At 34.0% G+C, this 24,436-nt stretch overlaps 1 protein-coding gene and 1 long non-coding RNA gene across 21 annotated transcripts in view; one reads left to right on the top strand and one right to left on the bottom strand.

Moving 5' to 3' along the window:
- STPG2 (sperm tail PG-rich repeat containing 2) overlaps positions 1-24,436 on the bottom strand; it is a 436,638-nt gene that overhangs the window by 219,921 nt on the left and 192,281 nt on the right. The window lies entirely within an intron of this gene.
- On the top strand, positions 16,880-19,834 carry LOC140686395 (uncharacterized). Its single transcript, XR_012060182.1, has 2 exons — positions 16,880-17,038; positions 19,428-19,834. It is a non-coding gene; the product is annotated as an uncharacterized lncRNA (long non-coding RNA).

Genomic DNA, 24,436 nt, shown 5'->3' with positions numbered 1-24,436 from the left:
TGTTCAACAGCTGTTACTCGCTCTTTACCTTTGCTTACAGATTCATTTTTTATTCAGAGGTTGGGATATCTGTTAGCCTCCCGAGTCCCTCATGACCCAAAGCAAAGAACTTGACTAGGTCTATTTAATGTTCCCCCAATGAATATTCAGATATGGTCATGTTTCAAAATCATGGGTATTAAGGGCTAAGGGAAAGTCTTGAGAAGTTTTTGGAAAGTTTTACTTTTTTTTTTATAAAGTTAGACAAATTAGTGCCTCCCCTATTTCTACATTTATTCATTGTCATATGAGGACATGATGTGTGGAGCTGCTGCAGTCTCTTTGCCATGAAGTAAAAGGCCTCTAAGGTTCACAGACCAGAAAGAAGAAAACCACTTGCATCTTGACTTGTTGCTGATTTACTGAAAACTGGAAGCACAAACCTGTAATATTACTGCCATAGTAGAAGAGAAACTCTTAATAATCAAGAAATGTTAAAATATGTCTCATAGTTTAAATGTGAATGTTATTATTTGGTCATTGTTCATACAATTTAATGAAAGTAAATGTTATTAAAGTGCACTATAGATGCCAGAAATAAGAACCGTAAGTCAGAAAAAACAGAAAGGTTAGTTCATTGAAAGGAAGCCAAACTGTTCAGAGATTTACCATAATAATCCAGAGCTTTCTTCACAAGAATAATTTCATTTCCAACTTGTGAAAAATCTGATTATTAAACAAAGAGAACTAAAAATGATTTGAGAAGAGGGGTGCACATAATATTTCTAATCATGTAGATCAAGGGTCAAAAGGACTAGGTAGTAAATACATGGTGTCTGTTGCAACCACTCAATTCTACCATTGTAGCACAAAAGCAGCAGCAGCCAATTTGTCAACAAATGAACATGATTGTGTTCCAAAAACACTTCTATTTATGGACACTGAGATTGAGTTTCATATACTTTGGCACAAAATAGTACTCATATTTTGACTTTTTTTTTTTTCAAACATCAATGCTAAATTATTTTAAGCTCATAGGCCATACAAAAATAGCAGAATTTTGGTTTGCAGGCCATAGTTTGCCAAATCCTGGAGTAAGAAAAAGAATTTTAGTAGTCTAATTTCTTTCTAACTACTTCCTTACTACCACAAAAAGAAGTCTAATTCCATATCTCTCCAGGGCTTTGGGAAAGTCTGTTTTGGATATCTATTCTCTTCTCCAAGGAAGGCCTTAGTATAAAGAAACAGTTTCCAATCAGCTGCCAGAGGAATCATTACAAGGGACAAATCAATGTACATAATGAACTATGTCTATGAACAGAATAAATAAAATGATTCACAAAATCACGTGAAGCATAAAGTCAAGGAGCTTCCATGCCTCTTACTACTATTAATTTTGTCTTGCTTTACTCAAACCTAAAAATGTGGAAGCTCTGAGACATGATAAAGCTGAAGGGGTAAGTACGTTTACCCTTTACATCTATACTGACTATACTAGTTACATAGTACATGTTCACACTACTTTTTCATATTCAGTATCACTACATGAGTGGCTTTTACTCACTCATTATTCACTATTTTATTCTGTATCTTTTGCTAACTAAACATACTAGGGAAAATATCTATGCCAAAATAGAAATAGCAATATTATAAAAACTTACCAACTTAAATTAGGAAATAGCTCAGTCTGAATTAATAAAAATTAAAATAGAATAATTTAAATAAATGTATTTAATTGTTGTATTGATGTACAGACAGATCCAAGGGAGAAAACTTTTGGGAGATTTACTTTAAATTAGGTGACCATACATCTCAGTTAGCCCAGAACAGTGCCTAATTAGTACCCTTGTCCTGTGTGTAATTATTTATAATGGCCCATTTCATTCTGAAAAGTACATTCCTGTGGAGAATGAATATATGGTTTCCATAACTCTAGGAAACATATTAGGCTATTTTGTAGTCTATATCTAATAATTCTACTTTCTAAAGGTCTTGGAAAAGAACTATTTCTGATGTTTGTTCTTTCTACAAACATATTATTTACATGTGCAACTTTTAATTGTGGATTGTGAACTTTTGTTCAGCAGGGTTTATTTATGAGAATCCTGTGACGACTGGGTAAAGGGTAGTTTCGTGCAGACAGGTTTTGCTTCTGCCAAGCACCCAAGGGATAATACAACATACAACTACTTTATATGTCATTTTCTCAGGCTGAAGTCAAATCATGAAAGTAGTATATAATGCAAACATGAAACTTCAGTACAGACATAAATATGCATTCTCAGAGAAGAATTTTTTTTATTCAGGTCAAAATAAAATGCTTTCTTATCGTCTTTATTTGCTACTAGATATTTTTTCCCAGCCCATCCTTTAATTGATAATGCAGCCCTTAGAAAATTCTGGTTTTGTGTATACATATCGGTTTCCGTTTACTCTCTGTAGTTATCAAAATGCCTACCCCTTACCCTCCACGAGGCAGTTAGTACATTAATAACTGTTTATGACTCGAGATAATACTTCTTAGAAGCTCTTGATTTCTCTAAAGCTCAGCTCTGCATCTCAAAGGATGCTTGTTATATCTCATTCAGCATTCCTTTCTAATGTGAGGATTTTCAAAATAGCTAATTTTCCACATTTCAAAAGCCAAGTGGAATGGAGAGTGGAGAAGAAAAGAGTAAAACTAGCTAAGGATAAGTTGAAGAGGTAGGAAGAAAACTAAACAGAAGAATAAACAAAATTGATGTTAAGTGGGGAGAGATCTTCAAGAAGGATCTGATCAACCTATGCAGCAACAACTAGAAAGATTAAATATGAGAAAAAGAACTTTAGCTTTATAAAAAAGACTGCTAAGAACTTTAGTCATTTAAGAGCTATATTTCAGGTGGTGATACCTAAAAAATACAAACCTTATATATTTGAAGAAATTAGCTGAAAATAAAAACACAGTAGTCTCTTAAGGTAGGGGACACTTCATTAATAAGATTATTATATAAATAAAATAATTCATGGAAACCTTAAGCATGGTGCTCTGTAGACACTTAATGATCATGGTTACTTTGTCTAGTCCCTTTTCTTCTTATGAGAAAATACTACAAATACTGTAAGATGCTGTATGGCAAGAACTTCAGAACATAAAATTCTCAGGTATCAACTACTGCTCAGGAAAGGGTTAACTCAGCAGGCTGGCTTGCTCAAACCCTGAGCATTTCAAAGAAAAGTCCTGTCTTCTGTGACTGACCCCAAATAAAAACTGTGGACACCAGGCTCAGGTGAGTTTTCTTTTCGACAACATTTCTCACATGCTGTCACACATGACTGCTGAAAAATTAGGTGCCTCCATGCCACTCCACTGGGATAGGACACCTGGGACCTTGTGCCTAGTTTCTCCTGGACTCCATCTCAGGTACCTTTTCCCTTGGTTGATTTTAATCTGTATCGTTTCATTACAATAAATAGTAATTATGAGTATAACAGTTGTACCGATTCCTAAGAGTTCTAGTGAGTCACCAACTCTGGGAGTAGCCTTAGGGACCCCTAACACAACAGCAAAATAGTTTCGTACGTTTCTTAAAGTTATGATAACCACGCAACTCATTTTCCAAATGGAGATACTTTTTGGAGGAAAATAAGATACTATTAATGGTTAGACACAAGATGGATGAGGGTCAAATAGAGGGTATTTCTATTAAGAAATTTCTATCATAAGTGAGAGGGAAAAAAAAAAAGAGTTCAATAGGGAATTAGAGATTTTTAGGAAAGAGCCAAAAGTTTGGAACAGCTACTGTGAAAAGTATTCATTGAGTCGAATAGATAGATATAAATGAATTGCCAAATAGTCAAGCCCTAATTGTATTTATGAGAATCAATTTGGAGTAGGTCAGATATGACCAATAGATAGAAATTTATTTGAGGTGCCCTGCAGTAAAGAAACTGAAGGAAAATAAAGTAGATCATGTGATGACTTTGAATTCTCAACTACTACAACCTGCCAATCATCCTTAGATTTTTCTTCAGATCTCTTTCTATACATACATATTGCCATCTTCCCATTTTGGGTCCCCAGCACCTTACCAATAACACTGTAATACTCCAGAAGCTCAAGTTCTAATCTAGAATCAAAAACCCTTTTATTACTTGTTTTTCATTAAAAAGTAGTAGATGCTCATTATATTTACAAACCATAAAAATAGAAAAACTAATTAATAAAAAATCAGTTCTTATAGAACTGATGATTTTGCTGCATTTACTTCCATGTCTTTTAAAGTGAATAATATTCATTATTAACACACGATTTTGTTTTACTTTCTGATGGAATCATATTCTGTAGAAATTGTTATATATTCTTTTTCTTCAATTAATATTTTACTAAAGCATCTTATCAGCAGATCCTAAGAGTGTTTCAGAACACTCTTATGTTTTTTTAATGACTTTATTATATTCCATCATAATGAAAAACCTAATACCTTCATTTTACAGATGAAAAATCTGAAGCTTAGGGAGGTTAAATGATTTCCTCAAAGTCACAGAGCTAGTCACATTAGATTTAGGATGAGAAAAATAATTTCTCTATATTTCTTGTTTAATATGTTCTAACTTCACTTTAATCCACCCAACGTAGCACTACTCATTTAATACTATTCCTAAAGTACTGATCATACCCTATCACCTCTCTGCTTTAAAGCACTGGCTCACAGTTCCATAGAGAAAAATATCCAAACTCTTCACCCTACTTTTCAAGATCGTTTAAAATCTAGTTTTATACCACCTTACATGTCTTCACCCCACACATGTTCCATAATGGCTATCCTATAATGTCTATACATTAATCATCTGCTCAAATTAAGCCTATATCACTACTCTAGAATACAGTATGCTAATTACAGAATCAAAGACTTATATACCTTATTTCCCTTACCAAGATTTAATTTCCTCTTCTCTCATATATTCAAATACTAAAGTCCTTCAGGCCTCTATTCAAATCCTGTATCCTTCACAACCTTTTTCAACCACTCTAACTCATTCTAATTTCTTAGTTCTCTGAACTCCTAGAGCTTTTTTTTTATATATATAAATAGTAGAATATCTTCCTATTAGATGTAAATTATCTCAATTATTCATTGATATGTCAATCATTCCTGCAACACTAAAGAAAAATACTCAACCATACTGATTGGACTCACTCTAAATTCCTGAATGCAAATTTCAGATGGGTTGCTTTAAAATTTTTAAAAAAAGCTGTATTGTAGTAAAATATTCAAAGCATAATAACAATTTGAAAGAGCACAACTTAGTATCATTAAATACACTCACAATGTTGTATAATCATCACCACTATCTATGCCCAAAACGTTTTCATCATCCCAACAAAATTCTGTACCCATTAAATATAATAATTGCCCCCTCTGCCTTCTCCTCAACACCTGGAAATCTCTACTTTCTATGTATTTGCTTATTCTAGGTACCTCATATAAGTAGAATTATACTATAGTTGTCCTTTTGTGTCTTATTTCATAAAGTATGATGATCTCAAGGTCTATTCATGTTACAACATATATCAACATTTCATTCCCTTTTATGGCTGAATAATATTCCATTGTATGTATATAATATGTTTTATTTATCTACTCATCCTGGATGGACACTTGGGTTGTTTCCATCTTTTTAGCTATGAACATGGATGTACAAACATAAGTTCAAGTATATGCATTCAGTTCTTGTGGATCTATACATAGCAGTGGAGTTGCTGGGTCACATAGTAGTTCTATGTTTAACCATTTGCAAAATCACTACACTGTTTTCCATAACATATGCACCATTTTATATTCCCATCATCAAAACACACGGTTTCAATTTCTCCACATCCTTGCCAACATTTGCTATTTCTGTTTTTTTTTTTAAATTATTATAGCCATACTAGTAGTTGTGAAGTGGTATTTCATTTTGCTTTTGATTTTCATTTCTCTAATGTCTAGTGATTCTGAGCATCTTTTCATGTGTTTATTAGTCATCTGTATATCTACACTGGACAAATATCTACTTAAGAACTTTGCCCATTTTTTTTAAATTGGCTTGTTTGGTTTTTTGTTGTTGAGTTGTAGGAGGTATATATAGAACTTCACTCTTTTGCATGTGGATATCCAGTTTTCCTAGCACCATTTGTTGAAAAGATTATCTTTGCCCCCATTGAATAGTCCTGGCACTTCTGCTGAAAATCAACTGATCATATGTATGAGGGTTTATTGTTATGCTTTCTATCTCATTGGTCTAACTGTTCATATGCAAGTACCATATTTTTTTTATTACTACAGCTTTGTTTTAAGTTTTGAAGTCAAGAAATGTGAATCCTCCAACTTTCTTCTTCTTTTTTAAGGTTGTTTTGGCTAACCAGGGCCCCTTGCATTTCCTTATATATTTGAGGATTGGCTTTTCAATTTCTGAGAAAATGGCTGTTGGAATTTTGACACAAATTGTGTTGAGTCACTCTGAGGAGTGATCTAAACAATATTAAACCTTCCTATTCATGAACACAGTTGAAAGCTTAAGGCCGTCTCGGGTCTTTTGTAAGCCTGACTTTTCCTGGGCATCCCCTGTGTGCATGGCTGTTTTTGAGTGACCGAAAAATAACCAGGTTCTGTACTTTTAAATACCCTGGAAGGATACTAGGGACTAAAAGAATGGTTATCTGCCTTTGGTGCACCAAGCTGATCAGTATGCAATCAGAACACAGAGTCCCAATATTTGAAATACAAAGTCCTTACTGCCCACCCTGGCTCCAACAACTCAATCCAGAAATAGGTTTCCATCCCCACTGTTGCCTGCCATGGGCAGAGTGTGAGGGTTGGGCAGTTGCTACTGCACTAAAGGCTGCAATGGAAAGATATTAACAGCAATTTACTAGCCAGGCTATCCTCTTGATACTGCTGTGTTCAAATAGACACTTAAATTTCTGCTAGCACAACTGTTTTGTAGTAGAGGGACATTCCTGGTGCTTCCTACTCCATCATCTTTCCTGACTTCATTCCTCATCAGATGGGTTCTTAATTCCCAAATTTCTATGTCTAGACCAGACTTCTCTCCCAATCCCCAGACTTAGATATCTAATTCCCATCTCTATGAACTCTTAATGATACCATTCATCATACTACTTCTGTCTGGTCTATGTAGTCTCCTGCTCCTAAATGACTATTTCACAACTTCTCTCTTCTCAATCACCCAATAAATCCTCACTCTCAGCCGGTTATAGTATCTACTGTCTCATTGAGAAAATTAATTGGAGGAGATTTCCATAGGCCCTCCATTACCATCTGCCCAACTACCAGCATTAGCACATACAACCTTTTCTCCCCTGTCTGTTATCATAGATCTAAACTCACGGCCATGAATGCCAGACCCGAGAATCATCAAGGCCACCCTAGAATCTGCTTACCTCATTCATGACACAGGAATATCCTGTGGCTAGTTTTGCTGACCATATTTTTGGAAACACCACTCTCGGTAAAATGGGTGACTGAGGTTAATGAGGTCAAATTAAACCAACAAGGTTAATTCTGGCTTCTGCTCATCTTCAAACTTCAAAAAAAAAAAAAAAAAGAGAGAGAAAGACAGAAAAAGAAAAAATCTTTTTTTGTGTGTGGCAAGTTCTTGGGGGAAAAGGTGTATTTTTTCATTTTTATTATTTTCATTTACCTAATAAATACCTAATAAAAATTGAGTCTTTACCTATAGCTTCTCAAGTATAAAATATTTTTCAAGTCTAGCAGAGAATTGTACAACATATCTATTAGTAATTAAGGCATGTCCTCTAACAATGTACTTGTAACTGCAAACAGAGCATAATGTATAAAACCCTGAAAAACATTCTACCTGAATAAGTGGTTCATGGAAAGCAACATAATAGTTCAAAGGGGAAAAATTATGCTCATGTTGTATGCTCTAGGATGTTTTGCTGTTGTAAACATTTATCAATATCTGCTCTACAACTGAGTTATCTTTATTTTCTCTGACATAAGCCTATTTTCCACAGACATACTGCATTTTCTTTTCCCTAGTAGTATAAATTGTCCATTTCCTCAAGAAAATAAACTTTATATTCCCTTCATTTCTCTCCATCTTTATTTGTTATGTTTATAAAATATTTAGTTCTCAAATACAGACTGGCATTGTATGTATATCTAAATTTGACCAATATTGTATTAAACAAATAAATCAGCTAAGCCTTTAAATTAATTTATATTTACTGGGCTCCCTGAATATGCTGAAGACTGGTTGAAAGCTCTAAATTTGAATTCTTAGAAAATTATCCTCTATGAAAGATGTATAAGATCCATCTTATTTTTATGTATTCCTATCTTTACTCCATGCTATGTTCTTTGGTTTTAAACATTTAGAAGTCCATGGATAAAAGTCTTAGAAAACACAGCTAGGTCAGAGATGCTCTAAAAATGTAAAACAAATACTCTTGACACCTGGCGTTAGATTCACATCAACAAAGAAAACTGTGTCTTCTATTGGACAAACCAACATTGCCTGAGTATATCTCTAATTCGTTTCCAATCAATTTTTCTCCTCTGTATTCTCTTTACTCTGCCTCTGCTTTAAAAAAAATAAATTATCTTTTTCTCTCCTTCCTCTTCGGGGACAAGAGTTATTTCAAATCTTCCCACCTGTTGAAGGACGTGAATGAATCACTCCATGACACATCCTACCTTAGCATACTGTGATGTTTTATATTTAGAAATCATTAGATGGATAAACTTATTAAAAATGCAAGAGAAGTATCCCCTCCTACATTCTTTATAGATTGTTCCAATTCACTGTCTGTTCAGAAAATGATTTTGCCTCCTAGTTTAAGGAGAAATTAGTGTTTCTTAGGAGGAATTCCCTCAATTCCTTGTTCCTTCCTCTAATTTCAAGAAGTACAGGAGCATTTCCACTATTTCTATTTTCCTCCTTTCAATTTCAGCAGAATAAAACTGGTAATAGACCATTTAAAACAGTTTTTTAAATCTGCATACACCTGATTAAATCTCTATGTGCTTATCACATTGCCTCCCTTTTCTATTATCCTATCTTCTCTGGGTAGATGGACTCCTTTTTGCTATAGTAAGCGACTAGGAAATAAGGCAGCAAGCTACTACTGTTGATTATAACTCAAAACAATCATTTGTAAGAGCCGCTTAAGAATGCACCTACTATTTCAAGACCTCTGGACTTTCTTCCAAGTAGTAAAAACATCAATTGAAAGATGTGTTCATAGATACGCTCTGTATTTATACTTGCTGCATATGACATGTCGTATCCATTAAGATGAAAACTTGGTCCAGGACTTTTAATTGATAATTCAATTCTGTCTCTTCATTAACTCATCCTTTCATCTTTTCTTCATAACAAAAATCGTCTGAAAACTCCTCCCTGACCTTCCCCCAAAATAAAGTTAATTATATTACAAGCATCTCTTCTCCTAATTAAGCACACTATAATCACAAATGCATTTTCTTACTATAACTAACGCTAGGCAGCAATTAGGTGAATGCTCTGCTCTGTGAGATCGACTCTCAAGTGCAATATGGGCTTAACTCAGACTTGTGGTTACAAGAAAGTAAATACTTTGAAAGGAAGTCCTTCTTGAAATATTCTTTGACACTAAAAACTTTCCAATTAACACTATTTTTACTTCTAAACATATGTATGTACATACACATACACATATACATATATATCCCTAACACAAAACAACAGATCTCCTTCTGATTAATATTTACTTTATGTACAATGAGACCAAAGCATCCACTAACTCAAAAATACCAAGTTTCCAAACAAATGTATTCATGCATTATTAGTGGTCAGTGAGTTCATCCTGTTTCTGTGTAATGTGTGTTTTCCTTGTCATTTTCTTATACATATTTAACAGGGATGTAGGTAGGTTGAATAGGTTGTGAGTTTAGCATCTGTTACTATAGCATTGGTTTTACATTAGCCTTAATTTACTATATAAAATTAAGAGCAAGACACCTACTTTCTCTGACACACAGTCACCTTCACTGAAGAAAAGAAAATCTGCATTACAAAGTTGTTGGTAAACATTACTAAATGAGATATATTGTAAATGTAAGTAATTTTAATTAAAGTTATTTATAGTTATTATTTTCACATACTATTTGAAGTTGTCAGTCTAGGCTTTAGGGGAACTGAATTACTGGCCTCCAATTTTTTAAACGAGAAATAAAATGGTATGTGAAGAGGTGGTGGCAGATATTTCAGGAAAAAATTATTTTAGTTTTTCAAACCATTTTAGAAGGACATTTGTGTGAGAATAGAGAGGCCCTAGAGGATGATCTGTAAAGAAAGGATATTTTTTAAAAGGAAATAAAAGATTCTTTTAGAAAATGAAAGATATTTGATTTTATTTTGTTCTGGCCTTCCAGACAGGAAAAGTATGAAGAACCCAATAAATTACAGAGACAAGACATTTGAGATGGGAAAACAGAAAAAGGATTTAGCAAGATGACAGAAATCTGGAAATAATATACCTGCTAGGGAAGGGCACTGCAAAAGACCTAGGAAAATGGCTACATAATATTTACATTTGAATTGTTACCTAATGAGAAAGACAAAATACACTGGACAATTAAGGAAACAGTTATTCAGGCCATTGCAGAGAGTGTCATGAGAAAAGATGGAGTTGGTCTTGTATCAGAGGATGTCAGGGGAGGATGATCCTTTGCCATTAGCCTTTGCAGAAAACACGGAAGGGTGGGGGGCTAATGCAAACTTATGTTCTCATAGCTCTAGAGGTAAGAAGTTTTAAAATGGATCTCACTGGGCTAAAATTAAGATGTCTGTGGAGCTGCATTCCTCTCTGGAAGCTCTAAGAGAGAATCCACTTTCTAGCTTCTAGTGTTACACTCCTTGGCTCACAACTCCAGTCTTCAAAGTCAGCAGTAGCATGTTAAATCTCTCTCACAATGAATCACTCTGAGCCTCCTGCTTCCCTTTTACATTTATAAGGATTCTTGTGATTATACTGGTCCCCCTTGATAAATCCAGGATAATCTCCCTATCTCAAAATCAGCTGATTAGCAACCTGTAACCTTAATTATTCCTGCCACATATTATGGGTTGAAACGTGTCACCCAAAAAGATATGCTGAAGTTGTAATTCTCACGACCTCAGAATGTGACCTTATTTGGAAATAGTGTTGTTGTAGATTAGTTAAAATAAGCTCGTACTGGAGGACGGTGAGTCCTTAATCTGGTATCAACTTGCTCTTATAATAAAAGCAGACAATATGACACACAGAAGGAAGATGGCCATGTGACCATGTAGGCAGGGACTGGAATGACACATATACCAGCCAAGGAAGGCCAAGCAAACACCAGAGACTAGAAGAGGCAATAATGGATTCTCTTCCACAGGTTTCAAAGGGAGCATGCCCTCTGCTGACATCTTTATGGGAACTTCTTGCCTCTAGAGCGGTGGCTATAAATTATTGTTTAAGGCATCCAGTTTGTGATTGGTATGGCAGCTTTAGCAAATGAGTACACCTTGTAACAAGACATAGTCACAGGTTCTGAGGATTAGGATATATCTTTGGGGAGGCCACTATTCTACTACCACAGTCAGTTGGGGAAATGATAAAAAAATAAAAGACATTTTCCCTCTAATTAAGAAAGAACAAGATAAAAAATTTTTTTTGAAGAGATGGAAATGATGGCCTTTTTTCCTCCTAGTTCACATAGCATCCTGAGGGTTTTATCTTCCTGGAACCTCTATTAAGAATTCCAGAATTCACTTAGGAACAATTTTTCACCACCACTTTTTTGCTGGTTTTACTATTAAGTAAATTAAATGTTTAACTAATATATATGGCTACAATTTAGGAAAATACAATTAAAATAAAAAAATGCATAGCCAAAGTACAGACTAGTAGACTGGGAAAAAAAAAAATCTGCTCCATCTTCAGGGTCCTTGGGTTTTAAAACATGGAAACATAAGTTTCCACTTCAATTTTTCAAGGTTATTTTCAAGATTTCATATTGTGGTAAGAACACAACATAAGATCTACTCTCTTAAAAAACATTTATGTGTACTTTATTGTTGACTAGAGGTATATCTAGATCTCTAGAGCTTATTCATCTTGCTTAATTGAAACTTTGTGCCATTGATTAGAAACTACCCCTTTCCCCTCCTCCTAGTCCATGGGAACCACGATTTCACTGATTCTATGAATCTATTTTAGATACTTTGTACAAGTGAGAACATACAGTATTTGTTGTTCTGAGACTGACCTATTTAATTCACTATAATGCCCTCAAGGTTCATCCACGTTGTCCCATATACAGAATCTCCTTCTTCTTTAAGGCTGAATAGTATTCCAATGTATATATATAATACGTTATCCATCTATCTGTCAACGGATATTTAGGTTGTTTCCACACCTTAGCTATTGTAAATAGTTCTGCAGTAAACATGGGAGTACTAAAATCTCTTCAGAACTCTGATTTTAATTTTTTCAGTTAAAAAAGTAAAATAGGATTGCCAGATCATATGATAGTTCTTCTTTAAATTTTTTGAGGAAACTTCATATTGCTTTCCATAGCAGCTGCACCATCTACATTCTCACCAACAGTGTGCAAGGGTTCCAGTTTCTCCACATTCTTGCCAACACTTGTTGTCTTTTGCTATTTTTGATAAAAGCCATCCTGACAGGTGTGAGATAATATCTCATTGGGGTTTTGATTTGCATTTCCTTGATGATTAGTGATACAGAGCGTTTTTTAACATACTTGTTGGGTCATTTATATGCCTTCTTTGGAGCAACATTATCTACTTAAGTCCTTAGCTCATTTCTTAATAGTTATTAGAGTTTTTTGGGCTATTGAGTCGTAGGAGTTCCTTATATATTTTGGAGATTAATCTCTTATCAGATACGTGGTTTGCAAATATTTGTTTCTGTTCCATAGGTTATCTTCTCATTTTGCTTCCTTTGCTATAAAGAAACTTTGGAGTTTTTAAAGATATATTTAAATATGTATTCAGTGCAGCTAGTGTCTAACAACACTTTTATTGGTGGCAGGATTTCTTTCCTTTTTCTTATTTTGAAAGAAAAATATATTTCTAAAGATCTTTTAACCCTACAGAAACAAAATGACTCATTTTGTATTTTTCATTTCTGTCAGATTTATCTTTCTTCTTCTTAATAGAGTAGGATTAACACATTTGAGATAAAGCACATTCTATGCGTTCCCTAGTGACCAATCTTTACAGGAGCATTAGGTTCAGACCTGTTCTGCCCATAAAGCTAGCAGCTGATAACAGAAGGAAAAGGAAAACATGACTGGGGACAGCTAAAAAAAATGAGAGCTTTTGTCCTAATAGGAAGCATTCTCCCTATGAAAAGAATCTCATTTGCCTTATAGAGGTGAACACCATTAACAAATACACACACACTTACTTCAATTATGAGGAGCATGAAGCTAAAATGCCCCAGGGGTAAAAAAGATACAGAAAGAAAATCTTATTTTACAACAGCAGTGGAAAAGAAAATCAAAGCTATTGCCTCTCTCCTATTTGAAAAATACTTTACATTAAATCCAAACTAAACACAGACTAAAAGTATTCCAAACTGAAAACTAAAAATTGCCTCAAGACAAAAAAAAACAGAACGAGTCATTCAAGAACTCTTCAATTTCTTGTGAAATATTTTCATTTCCTTAGCTATCATTATCAGATTATGCAAAGATATATTATTGTTAAAATCTTATTGCTAAAAGAGAACAATGTATTACAGTTTTTGCGTAAGTGTTAACACATCTCTTTGCTCTCATATTCAAAGCTTCTTGATTAAATCTGTATAATGTTCTCTTGGTCTTGACTCTCAGAAGACCTAACTGCAAATATAATATTCTGTGTTATATATTCAAAAAGAAAAACTGGATACAAATATTAATACCAGAAAATAAGAGCCTTCTACCCCAAGAATGAAATAAAGACCAGCACGTAGTTACCTATACAGTGTTAGTTACTTATGTAGCATATAGGTGCTAATGGTAAATTTAAACATGCTGCCCAAACATCTGGACCTTGGATTTTAGAAAACAAAAGACTAATCATTTTAAATACAAAGACAGGCTAAAACACAGGCTAAAATTCTATACAAGCAAAAGATCATTTAAATCTAATGGCAAGGATTTTAAAGCCTTCCAGTATATTTAAATGTTAAGTAATGCTACACATTTCTGTTGTGTAGTTTACTGAATTTCACATCAAAGCTTTATGAGATGCATTTAACTAAGGACAAATATAGGACCTATAAATAGGGTAACCAAATGTTCCAATTTGACTAGCATAGTCTTATTTTGTGCCTTTTGCCTGAACATTATTAATAGAGCCCTTTTTCTCTCAAAGGCCTCTTAAATGAGTAATATTATATGATCACTCTATCTAAAAGAATTAAATTAGGAAGGCTACGCCCCAAATGAGTTGTACCTTCTGAAAATGTTTTAAGTTATGTTTATAACTTAAGAAATTAAAAAAAAAATAGGTAAGACAGACTATTTACATCTAGTGATTTACTCATAGTATGGCACGACTTAACTGGTAGCAGAATCCCCTGCTCTAAGTTGGCTGCAACTCCAAATTGTTTTTCTTGTCTCAGCTTAGTATATTTTAGGTAATTGAAAAGGGCAGGGAAAGGTTGATAATAAGGGAAACAGAAATCCAAACAGGAATGCACATGTCTTCTCAGAAATCCAAATTTAGGAAATTCAAATCTATCAGTTTAGATGCTCAGGAAAGTGAAGCAAATTGAAATTTAAATTACAGGAGCATTACAGTGATATGGGAAGGAGTGTAAAGAAAATGAGAGGTGTGAGGAAGCAGAAATGGTTTAAAGTAATTTCAATTGCTTTTTCTAATTGGAAAAGGGTAGATTCTACAAATAGGTCAATGTTCCTCAGTTTGCTACTCTGTGGAATAGTGAGCCATAAATATGGTCTATCTAGACTTTATCAAGGCAATTGAATAATTTCTCACTATATCAATGCTACAAGGGCTATATTATTTAATGTAAATATACATACTTCACATTTGGCTATTTCACATACCACACTATAACTCTCGTATGAATCAGTCCAGACAAAAGCACACCTGTTCTAGGCAACTATTTAGACAAAGTCAGATTATGCTCAGCCTTCAGCCTTCACTCTTTGACCCCAGTTGTTATTTTTTTAATACCTATAGGAATTAATATTTCTCTAGACTCATCTGATCTTTGCTTTTACAGCTTATTAAGCTCAGCTTCAAAATTCACTTCAGGGTCTTATTCCCGTCATATAGTCATTTCTGGCATTCCAGAGACAGGCACTCCCTCTTCCATGTCCAGCTCCATACAGTGAACCCGTGACCAGCACTACCAGGAAAGGGAACTCATTCTGTATGATGTTATGCAAATTACTGATTAATTATCAACACTAACCAGTAGGATATTGCTCTTGATTTTCTTGACATCACTGTGTTCAGCATTTTTTATCTTCATCTTAAATGATGTTACTGAAGTCACATTTTTCATTGCATAAAGATTAAACATTTTAAATACGGTCTGCAAGGCCTACATGATTTGATGCAAGCCCACTTCTCCACCCTTGTCTTGTACCTCTCTTCCCTACTCTCCATTTTAGTCACACTTCCCTTTTTTCAGTTCTTTGAATGTGCTCTGCTCAGAGTCATAGAACATAGAACATAGTGGTGCCTCTGCCTGGATCACTCTTCAAACCCAACCTCCACAACACACTGCACACATACACACAGAGCAAGCTTTCATAGACCTCAATTCAGTTGGCAATTACCTAGGGTGGCCTTCCTAATCTGAAGACTAAAACAGACCCCCTCTCTATACACTTCCACAGTATCCTTTACTTTTATTCACAGCACTGACTTTGGTTTGCAATTATAAAGTATTTGTATAGTAGCTGATCTCCCTGTCCAGACTATAAGACATGTTAAGTCAGAGGCTGTATGAATTTTGTGCACTACTGTATCTGTCATATTCAGCCCAATGCCTTAGTACAAAGCAAATATACCACAAATAATTGTTCTTTTGGAGGTTAAAGGATACAAGGCTGGAAGGATCGAGGATATATCTTATGAGAGAATTGGTATCCAAAATAACCTCAGTAGACAAGTAAACTACACTACAAAGGAAATACAGCAGGAATAAAGTTTAGGTCCTGCAGTTAAGACTAAAGAAAGAATTGCACAAGACGAGTGGGAGTAATTAAAAGTGTATGTGTGTAAAAGAAGTGGTGATGGAATTTTTACTAATATAGTAAGAAACATGTCTGGTTTTTTTCCTTACCATCTATCTTGCTCCTCTCAAGAGAAAAAAGTGTGTTGATTGATATAATTAATAGCATCTAAATTCCTCATTAACCAAGAAATAATGCCATGGCATTGAAAAAAACATTTGGGCCTATCTTACTTACCCTTTTTCTTCGCTTCTTAGACACAGATGCATCCAGACCAAGGGATGCCAAGTGGTAAGTGATAAATGGTAAATCTAAACATATCACTTACCCTCCACATAATAAGACTATGTAGGGCCCTGTCATAGTCTCCAACTTAGTGTTTAGTGCTGATACTCTATTATAATTCTTAACTTTTGTCCTATATTTGCGTTCAACTAAGTATGGAGAATATAGCTAACATGCAATCACAAGTAATCATACATAGTGCAGAGACTTTTCAGGATGGTCATAAAGAATAGCCATGATCAATAACAGAGGCCTAGTCAATATGACTGCTAAAGAGCTGTTGCAAATCTTGGTCTGAATTAAGAATGCAGAATGTAGAACAAGAACAATAATGAGACTCTACTCAGAACTGCTCAGAACACTCCCCGTGTTCTGTCTAATCTTAGGAACTTCACTTTAAGTGACGTATTGAGAAAGACAGGACGTGTTCAAGATTGTGTTATTATTCTTAATTGTTCACTGTCCTTCCTTTAAGAGGCTTGTAGATCTCTGCCCTTTGCTGTGTGATTTAGAGTGCATTCAAGTGGCAGGTATGTATTTCCCTATCCCATTAATGTTAGATATGACTATACGACTTGCTTTAGCTTAAAAAAAATGAGTAAAAGCAAAATATATGAGCAAAATACATGTAAAAGATATACAACAGTTTGGAGCAAATTTTACACTTTTTCCTCTATTAAATGGCATCACTTAGGGGCTGCTCCTTCAGCCTACATCCTAAAATGAAGATATATGGAGGAAAACTTCAGCAAATAAATAGCTGACCTATTATATGAGTGAAAAATTAACCTCTGTTTGTATAACCACTAAGATTATAGGGTTGTTTGTTACCACAGGAAAGCCTAGAGAAGTTGGACTAATAGTGTCAGATAAACTGAGTAATTAAAAACTTCAAGACCATTTCATATTAGGTACAGTTGAAGAAACTGGGATGTTGTATTTACTGAAGAAAAAATGTAGATAAACACTGTAGCACTCAATATTTAATGAGTGGTCAAATATAAAAGCGGTAAAACTATTCTGGGTATTCTTACTGGGTTAAATTAGGACCAATAACTGAAAGCTTTAGGAAAATCCAATTCAGCTGAATATTAAAGAGAATCTTCTAACTTGCAGAGGTGGTAAAAAAAAAAAATGAAATTAGCAGTTTTAGGGTGCTTGAAAATTTTCCTGACACTGGGAGGTTCAAATAGCTCAATATATTTAGTTGGGGATATTTTTAAAGGATTTAAATATTGGTTGGGCCAATAGACTATATGGCATCTTTTAACACAAAATGCAAAATTTATAACAAAATACAGGACCTCCAAACCAACCTTTCTCAAAGACTCATTGTCCATTACATGTTGGTTTTCTTCCCCTCACTACTGTTACTTATTCAGTCATTATGAGCAGTTGTTGGTAAACAGAGGAAAGATTCCTATTAAATAAATCATATGCTTCCAAAATTAATAATCTAAGACTGGGTATAGCAGTCAAATATGAGAAAGGAACACCATTCACAAAGATTTAGATTAAATATTTAAAATAGTTGAATTTTAAATTAAATTAGGAAATTACAAATACAAAATTGCTTTTGTTCCTAAATATTTAAAAATAAAACACTCTTACTAATGAGTACACAGAGATTAATAAAATGAACATTCATTGTATGTAGAATATGATTTCTACTACTTCATTAATGAGTCTACAGTGTATTTATAGGCATTAACATAACAACTAAAAGGATATTTAATGATTTTAATTTTTCCATCCAATATAGAATTTGTTACATTAATTTTAAAATCAAAATAAACCAACTTTTAATTAAAAATTAATGAATTACATCTTCAGAAGAATGTTAATTCTTGCTTTTATAGGAAAAATAGTTAGCAATTAAGTTTTCTTTTAGTACTTGTTTTTTGTCAAACAGGTCAATTCAATGCCATCTTAAATAATTAACATGTTTAACTGGCTGCTAACATCTGCTTCTTCTATCTCTTCTAATTATTTTTTATATTTAATTTAGCTATCATAACACATGTTCAATTTTATCACATACAATTTGTTTCAAGTAGGTAGTTCACTTAACAAGTAAATATTCATTACATTTCAGTAATTCAAAATAAATGTAAGTATTTTTAAGGTGTGAGAAATACCTCACTATCATATCTATAATCATAAAATATTCAGCATGAGTAATTGTAACACATCATTGGATACTCATAAGAAAATTTTCTTTTGGCCTCAAATTTAGAAGCTCAGTGATTTTATGGCCTAAAAAGCAATTGAACCTCAGCTGTTGATAATTCAAGAAGAGGCTTTATAGTGTTTATTCCATTACTAATTATGCTTCTCTTTTTCCTCTATTAAAATGCTGACTAAATAGCAAGTACAATGCATTCTTTTAACCAGTTTTTCCATTTTATACCTATAACAAACCCAAAAGGAGTGCAGTAAATGAACCAGGGAGTTTGATTTTATTTTCCTTTCTTCTAGTTTAAATTTTCTTAAGGTTCTGTCATTTATCCTCAATGATTCCCATTTCATTTGGAAATGGGAAAAAATTTTAGAAGATACTGAGTATCTCTGACAACTAAACATGGCAGCCAGCTTTAACAATAAACTATTGTTGCTATTAGAGTTTAAATTTTACAGTATTTGCTACACTTAATTACAAAAGATAGCAAGGAAAATATATCTTACATAATTTACATTTCCATGTAGTTTATTATTCATCTTTAACACTTAGAAAATTGGTATTGTGAAAGCAATTTTCCCTAAAATCAGATACCTGCTTTGTCTTCAAAGTTAGGAGATCACTTTACATTAAATGAGCATTTGAATAATGTGTTAATCAGTTTTTCCATGTTATACTTACAACACGTCCACATCTTTTGTTAGTCTGATTGGTCTTTTTCTATAAATTTGGCATTTTAGAGGAAAAAGAAGTTACTGAAACTCAACAAAGGTTAAGAAGGAGTCAAGTGATGAGAAAAGAAAATTAGAAACACTGCAATGAAAGTACAATGTAAAGGAAACCCCTTGATTCTAGGCCCATACAGATGCTATGCCGATGAAAATTTTAAACACAGAGCAAATAGAAGCTTGAAATGGGTGGATGCATACAATGAAGCTCGCTCTCTTCCAATCTTGCCAAGAATAGAACATGCCTAGGTTAACCTGATGGAGAATGAGAGCCACATGGGGCACATCTAAACTGCTCCACTGGCCCCAACAACAGCCAGTCTAGATCAACGAATTATCAGCTGACCTCCAGCCAACATCAGCTGAGCCTCCTCCTCAACCCCTAGCTGTCCCTGGAGCAATAAACAGTTGCCACCCAATTCTAGGGTAGGTTGCTACAAGATAAAACTGAAAAAAAAAAAATCAGATGGTTTGTAATTATTAGGTGCAAATTCTGGATATTCTAAACCATAATTGTTACCCTAAGTAGAAGAAAATACACCCACTATAACACTTAACCACTAAAGGAGCCCACCCTCACAAAATACGGGGCAAAGAAAATATTCTTAGTTTCAAGTATACTTAAAATAGGTACATATTCTTAAAATTTTTTTAGAGGGAGGTAATTAGGGTTTTTATTTTTTTTTTTAATGGAGGTACTGGGGATTGAACTCAAGACCCCACGCATGAAAATATGTATATATTCTTATATTGTCATACATTTGATTATATCTATTCATAAATGTTTTAGAAACTCTGAGAGATACTATGATTTAGTTGAAAGTGATGCATGGGTTTCGGTTACAGATACGCCTGAATTCAGATCCTCTGTCTCTGCCATTTATTACTATTTATTTATTATTATTAGTGGTTTATTTATTATTGCCATGGGTACATAATTAAAATTTTCTGTGCTCCAGTTTTCTTCTATAAATCGGGACTTGATATTACTCCATAAAATCAATACTTGAACAAAATATTACAGGCAATCAATTTATTAATTCTTTCATTAATTCATTAATTGACCAAATATTTATTAAGCAGTTTTAGGTCCAAGGGTTAACAGATTCAGGACATTAAGGACAGTTTTCCCCTAAGTTATTATGTGAAGTAGCAGATGACTGCATTAAGAGCAACAATTTTAAGCTGGCTTTGAGAAATAGAAAGATCTGTTTTGTGCATTAATGAAACTATATCATCATCACTGTTTTTATAGTCAAAAAACATTTCTTTCATATGCCTTTTTTTCTATGATTTCCTAGTTTCAAGCTAACTTTTAATTTCTTTTCAGAAGCAACGCTTTGTATTTTCCTTTTTATAAAACACAGCACCAAACTCCATGACTGAAGGAAGACTACACTTTCAATGAAGCATTTATGGAAGACTGCAGTTGATGTTATTTCTAACACTAACATTGAAATAACTATATCATTTTCATAAGCATACACTGCAGTATTTAAAGTCAATTCCATAAAGAAAAAAAAAACACATACTATAGGAATGACGAACTTGAAAGATAAAATTATCCAATGATAAGGACAGTCTTTAGCATTCATGCTATTACATTCATATTTATCACAAAGCAACAAAGCAAAATTTTATTATTTTACCACTTAACATAGTTTAATTCAGAAAGTAAAACACCCTTTATATGTAAGACATTCATATTGCAATACTCAAAAAAGTTTTTAAGGTGTATATTTTATTACCAGAATTGTTAGATTTATGACTTTCACAACATCTATAAACATTAAATGTGAAAAACTCACATTTCATGGGATAATTATTTTTAAAGTGTTATCTCCTTATAAAAGAATTAAAAATATGTTAGCAAAAACAGTCACATTTCACTCTAAAATTAATACATTCATACTTTTCTTTGAAAAGTTCAATGAAAGAGCCCCCCCCAAAAAACCCTCTAATTGAATTTTATAAATGTGTTGTGGAGCCGGCTGGCATTCTCTGGAATCATAAAACCCCCACCCCTGGGCTCTCAGGGTACCCATTAACACCTTAACCCCCACTCCCCACTGCAGGACCCTTCACATACCTGCATTTCTGCAAGATATAAAACATCTCCTCTTGATGTGTGTTTACCATAACAAAACTCATCACCCCAGGAGATAGCACATCTCACAATACCCTAGGCAGACAGACCTCACATCCTGCCATTATCAAAGTCATAAAACCTATTATTCAGAGAAGTCCCTGACAGATCTTACAACCAATCAGGTACTTGTGCATAAACTGATCATGCAGCCCCCTGTGTTCACGGCTTCCTCCCCCCAGTAAAAGATCCTGCACACCCATCCCAGGTGCTCACACAGGTACCTCCTTCCTGTGTGGCCCCTGTTGCCTATAGTGGCGCACCTATTAAACTTTCCTAATGTTTTTTCAGTCTCTGGTAATTCTTAACCAAGCCGGGTGTCACCAACATCTTGTTGTGTGCCCATAACATATGTTAAATACTAACCACTGCAAGTTGATGCAGGAAATGCAAGAAAGAATAATACAGTGCAATGACCCACCCTCAAATTTCCCACAACCAATTGAGGAAAAGAAAGGCACAAACAATACTAACAAGAATGAGAGAAAGACTAGAATAACTAACACAGTGAAACTTCACAGATCATTTCCTTCCCCTTTAAAGCAACTTAAGTCTTTTATTTATACAATTTTCTATCAAAATATGCTTACTTTTATAGCACTTTTCAGCAGTTAAGATTTTTATTTCATTACAAATGAAATGGTAATTGTAACCTACTCTTGGTGTAATTTTTATTCTCCTCAAATCATTTTGTGGTCTTCTTACCTTTTTGAGTTTGAAGTAATTTTGGTATAAAAACATATTTTACAATATCTAGGATATAGGAGCTTCGTACCATCTCTGTAAATTCTAGGACTTCCCTTATGACTCTCTTTCAGTTCATTTAATTTTCATTTAATTTTCAGTTTCATTTAATTTTCCTCACAGTCATCACTCCTTCAAACCAAACCAACAAATACACCTTTCCAATACAACGCAATTCTACTATTTAATGGCTTCCAAAAGAAATTCACTCACAACAATCTCTCATGGTTGTATTTTTGCTGAAAATGATCAGGGTCACAGTGAAAGGTAGGATCCAAATCAGGGTGTCTGCTATTGCCCATTATCTTACTGGTCCCCTCAACATTCTATTCTGTTGGAGTTACTTTGCTCACTCAAACAGGATTACTTTCAAGTATACACTTGTATAACCGAAAACTCAAATGAGACTTCTTTCTTTCTCACAAAATATAGAAATCAGCAGTCTATAATGAGTGTTGGCTCAGCACTAGTGAGAAGCCCAGTTCCTTTCCATCTTCTCTCCCAGCATACATGGAACATATCTTTTCACCTCAAAGTCACATGGAGCTCTAGGGAGAAAAATGGCTACTAGAGCTCCAGGGGTGGGGAAAAAAAGAAGATGAAGTGGAAGGAGCAAAGAGCATCTTCTGCCAGTTGTCCCAGATGTCCCACACAATGATGTTCAAACTGAGACAATGCTGACATGTTAGCTGCAAAGAACTACTAGGCTTATAGCCTTTTATCTGGTACATTACTGCTTTGAATAAAATCAGATTTTAAGGAATATTGAAATGTAACTGGTCCATCCTATATATCATCTTCCTATAATAGAAAGGTTTGGTAAATAGAAAAGGATATAAAGCATTTGATAGAGGAAAAAGTAGAGTTACTGTGACCAACAAAAAAAGATGAAGTCAAGTCAATAGGGTCCTGGGAGAATGGCACTTCAATGTAAAAAGAATTGACTGAGGGATAAAGGTGAAGAGAATAGGGTAAAAACAAAAGACAATCATTTATTTGTTTGTCTACCATGTATCACGAACTACACTAGGTTACTAGCATATAATGGCCAAGAAGAGAGATATAATCCCTGCCTTCAGGGAATTCACATTCTAGTGGATACATGAGAACAGTAAAATCACAATGACTCTAAATAAACAGTTGGTTGGAGGACCAGAAGAATAAAATGACCCTTGATATCTGTATCATCTAAAACAAAGCAAAATGAATTCTCAAAGTCTCACTAAAACTCAGGGAAGGAAGAATCTTTATTATTACTAGTGAACACAGTATGGTAAAGGAATCAGTACTAATTATTACCATTTTAAGATATGCATAGTTTCCCTTATTTTCTACTCCCATTAATCTTAATTCTGTTACTAGTAAATTTTCTTTAACCCTAGCACTGTAAAGGGGCTGAACTTTAAGCAAAATATTATAAGGGGACTGAATGGTTTAGAGAGAGGATTAAAGAGAGCAAAGTTGAGATCTGCCAAGAGTGTGGAGGAAGTGATATTTAATACGTTACTGGAATGATGGGTGAGATTTCAATAGAAATGTGGACAGAAGAACATTCCCTCCAGTGAAGAAGAGCATTTTTAAAAGCATTAAAGCCTTTAATATCTATTGTTTAATGAAATTTAAGTAGATCAATCAAACATAGAAAGATTCTCTCTGAAATATCTCCAAAAGACAAAGAATGTTCTTTATTATTACTGTTATTTTTCAGTGTAATGGGGTTTGGAGAGGCAACACTGTGAGACTTAAAAAGTACATGCTAAAGGTCTAGAATTTTGTGCTGGTTCTTCCATTGATTAAGTTTAGGAATAGCAGAATAATAAAGTCAATATATGCAGCCTACATCATAAGGTTATTTTAAGAACTAAAAGGTTTTTTTTTTTTCAGTTCTCTGAGAACTATCAAATGCTACACAAAAATAAAGTTCAGTCATTATGCTTAATCACCATCATTATACATGAGCTCAGTAAATGACGGTTAGAGGATGATCACAACGCACTTTACACTAGAAAACTGATCCAAGAATACTCAACAAAAATGCAGAAATAGATGTTCCCATATAGTTATGGGGGAAACGCTGTTGATCTTTCAGTTTATAGTTAAGGTGTAATAACAACTACCTATACAGGTTTGT

This window comes from Vicugna pacos, chromosome 2 (assembly GCF_048564905.1).
Source record: "Vicugna pacos chromosome 2, VicPac4, whole genome shotgun sequence".
Taxonomy (NCBI): Eukaryota; Metazoa; Chordata; class Mammalia; order Artiodactyla; family Camelidae; genus Vicugna; species Vicugna pacos.
Note: the sequence above shows the minus strand (reverse complement) of the source record. Positions and strands in the feature narration are given on the sequence as shown.